Raw genomic sequence first — 4,301 nt, 5'->3', positions numbered from 1 at the left:
TAATTTTAGGAAGGAGTTGTAAATACATGCTAATCATATGAATAAGTGGGTAAAGATTTTATAAAACCATGCAATTAAACACAATATAAACCATAAAATAATGGTTTATCAACCTCCCCACACTTAAACATTAGCATGTCCTCATGCTTAGTTGAAGGAGATAAAATAAATGAGTAGGAACATGTAAAACTCATGCAATGCAATGCAACCTATACATATGAATGCAACTATATGATTCTTGTCCACTTGGTTAAAAGTAAATAAGCTCTTCAAGACAATCACAAATCAAATTCCACTAATTCAATTCTTATACAGTAAGAACAGATAAAAATGCAAGAAGGTAGCTCATGAAAGCAGGGAACATAGAATTTAAGCATTGAACCCTCACTAATGATGTATGTACACTCTAATCTCTCTAGTGTATAGGGTAATCACTCTATCCTTCTCTAATCATGCTCTCTAATTTTTGTTCTTCACCTAACCAATCAACAACATTTAATGTACCAATACAAACATCATGAGGTCTTTTCAAGGTTGTAATGGGGCTAAAGTAAAGGTAGGGATATATATATATAGCCAAGTAAGCTTATAAATTGAATCTTTAATTAACCTAAGCTTTCACCTAACACACATATATATATTATATATAACTTAAATTTCATACCTAGCTACCCAAAATTTCCCTTTCACATTCTATACTCATGTATCAACTTTATTTTAATTTTATCATATCTACATTGATCCTTGAAATTTAACTTAGCTTATCAATGCACATAGATTATCAACTTATCTACATTGATCCTTGAAATATCAACTTATCTAATTTTGTCCCCTTATTTATTTATTGAATGTTTTTTTGGATTTTTTTAACATGAAAATAAACATAGCTTATCAATGCACATAAATTTTTAATTTTCTTTTATAGTTTCACATGAGTAGGTACCCAAATTCCCATTATATTATCATGACACATTCCCTTATTACCTTTTGTTCCCATAATCTTCCCATACTCAATTAACACACAATTCTATCTCAAGCTAACCAAAGATTCAATTGGGATATATAATTATTTTTTTTTCTCTTAAGGTTAGTAATGTGGTAAAATACAGAACAAATGGGATTTAAAGGCTCAAAGTGGCTAACAAAGGTAACTTAAGGGGTAGGCTTAATTGGGATAAGTGAGCTAAATAAATAATGGCCTCAATCATATGCAAGCATATAAATATATTAAACGTCGGACATATAGGATAAAACAAAATATAGATTATAATCATAGAGAAGTAAACACACAAGCATAAATTAATTATGGTTAAATAATGTAACCATGTAACTAAGCTCAAATCTTACGGGTTGTGTGTTCTTAGCCTTTTAAACTATGTTCCAAATACAACTCCAAGCAAATTTAACATAAAAGTTTTGATTAAAATTAGTGAAATTTTGTTCTAAAAAAATAGGGTCTTAGAAGAAACTTATTATCTTTTCAATCAAGTAGAACATGCATACAACTAACCTATTACTATGCAATTTATCCTATTCTACAAAAGAAAAACTAACTAAATATCCTATTTTATTGGTGTTAAGGAAGAGAAACTACCTCCGGAAGTCAGGTACCGACCGACCTCCCCACACTTAAGGTTTTGCACCGTCCTCGGTGCCATCTGTCAGGAATAAAGGGGGGCTGGTAGCAGTATCTCCACTGTCGGGACCGTCATGGCTCCCTGTGCTGGTAAATGAAGTGGAGTCCGGGGTGTCTGGATCTTTGTATTTTCCCATAAGTAGCTCCTTGAGGTATGTGAATCGGCGCTTGTTGCGGCGCTCTCTTAGCTTTGCTTTGTGTTCCTACCGATCCAACCATTCAAGTATCTGATGGAGCAGTTGATTTGTTGTAGGTGCTTGTGGTGTTGAAGGAGGAATGTCTTCAGCCGGTTTAGTAGGTTAGCTTGTAGTGGCTGCTGGAGGCCTGATATATTTCCCGTTAGGGACGTATTGATCATCCCGTGGAAGCATGGCTTTGGTGTCCCCAGCTCTGTAGGAGACTCCGGCTGCTGAGACAAGATCTGAGATCAAGGTGGGAAAAGGTAAGTTTCTCACAATTTGTACGTGTCCCATGGCATTCCGGATGTGTCTTGGTAGGTTTGTAAGGATGCACCATAGTAGAACGGCCATGTCTGTAGTGATGGAGGACTCATGAGTGCTCGGGAAAACGCAATGGGACATAATCTGTGCCCATACGTGAGCCTCCAAGGTAAGTGCGGAAGCCAATATTCCCTTAGGACGAGAATGATGGTATCCATAAATCCATCTGCTGCCAGGTAGTGCGATAAATCTGAGAACAGCGTCCCAGTCAAATTGGTTCGTCTGGCGCTTGAGTACGGCCTCTTGAAATGCGTCCGGTCTTTCTGGAGTAGGGGGAAGATCTAAAGCTTGTTGAATGGCCTCTTCTATAATGGGGACTTGCTTCTAACAGACATAGACAGACTGCAGGATTGGTAGGTGGAAATTAGAGTAGAACTCGACTACCCAGGAAAGATTAACCCGCCGTTGCTGTCTCTATAGGAATCCCCATTGTCGTCGCTCAATTCGCGGCTCAACAAATTCAGCAATGTGGGTCGGGAGCATAAGAAGGTATTCGTTGTTGTAACTCCTTTCTGCCAGGATGGGGAACATCTGCTCACAGTAGCGGTTGGTAAATGGCGCAGTGTCCTTTGCTGGGAAGGCTTTCTCTTTTTCATCAACCTTTATAATCCTCTTAATTCTTTTTGTTGAGGGTTTAACTACAGTTGAAGATGGCTCTGCCACTAATGCTCTTTTTGTTCCTTTCTTTGCTATTGACTTGGGAGTAGCTTTCTCCTTGCCTTTCTTGGTGGCCATCCTAAAAAAAAAAAAAAAGAAAAGAGAAAGTATGTTAAAATGTCAAGGGTTAGAGCAAGGAAGAGGGCGGGAAAGGTGGTAATCAATGCACATTAAAAGATGAATGATGTTAACACATGGTCATGACTACATGTGAAAAATCATCAATGGAAATATAGCAAGTGCATAGGATGACAATGAAATGCAAGGTGTTTATTGGCATGCCGGCAAAGGCATGAGTAGCATAGATCAAGCAAACAACGTCCAAGTTAGATTACCAAGCCTTTCAAACTAATAACCTGTTTGTGATAACAATTATATTTAAATAATATAATATAAAAAAGGTTTTGTGAAAAGCAAGCATTTAGAGTAGTAGATTAAAGGAAATCTAAAAACAGTGCACAATGCCATTTAGAGTAGCATGCATGGTGAATAAGCTATTGAAAGTATTAAATTGAACATGCAAGCAACCCTTAAAAATTAATATATTATTGTCAAATAAATCATTAACAATCCACAAGCATATCATAAGAAACAATGACCCAAATGAATTTCCAACACCAATTAAAAGAAAAAGAAAACATGGATAATGAAAGTAAAAAGAAAAAGAAAAGAAGAAGAAAACATAAAAACAAGAGGAAGAATAAAAAGGAAGGAGAGAAGAAGAAAATAAAAACCTTGATAATGGTGGTGAGAGAGAGAAAGTAGAAAGTGAAAAAGAAGGAAGAAGGAAGAAAGGGGAAGAAAGAAATAAGAAGGGAAAAGAAAAAGTAGGATTTGGGAAAGAGAAAGATAAGATATTTTGGCAGATATGGATATGTTGTGCGGTGCCAGCGACGCGGATGCGTGGAGTACGCGTTCACACGGATGGCGCTTATATGAATTGACGCGGACGCGTCAGTCACGTGGACGCGTGACTCGTTCTGTGCTATTGGCGCGGGGGCAGCCTCGCGCTCGCACAACTCTCTGCTCAAAACTCATTGTTGCCAAATTTCAGGGTGACGCGTCCGCGTGGTGGACGCGATCGCGTGAATGGCCAAGATTGGTAGACGACGCGGACGTGTGGGACACGCGTTCGTGTGGTAGGGCTTGTGCGTCTAGCGCCATTCTAGCCCCAGTCTAGCATAACATTCTGCCATACACCCTTTCTTACGTCGATTTTTAGGGCACGCGTTCGCGTGCTTGACGCGGAGGCGTGGGAGGCATTTTTCCCTCATGACGCGGATGTGTCAACGATGCGGTTGCGTGGGTCAATTTGTGCCACAGGCACGCCTCCAGCCATGCTCTCGCGTGACTCTCTGTTCACTTTTCTTTTCTTCCTAATGCACTTGGGACGCGGACGCGTCAGCAACGCTTACGCGTCGCGTGCATTTTTTTTATGCAATTATGCAAATGAAGATGCAAACTATATGTGCTAATAATGAGAAGAGTTATTGAAGAAGAAAACTAAG

Source organism: Arachis ipaensis, chromosome B10 (assembly GCF_059453495.1).
Source record: "Arachis ipaensis isolate K30076 ecotype BB chromosome B10, ASM5945349v1, whole genome shotgun sequence".
Taxonomy (NCBI): Eukaryota; Viridiplantae; Streptophyta; class Magnoliopsida; order Fabales; family Fabaceae; genus Arachis; species Arachis ipaensis.
This window is presented reverse-complemented; position numbering follows the sequence as displayed.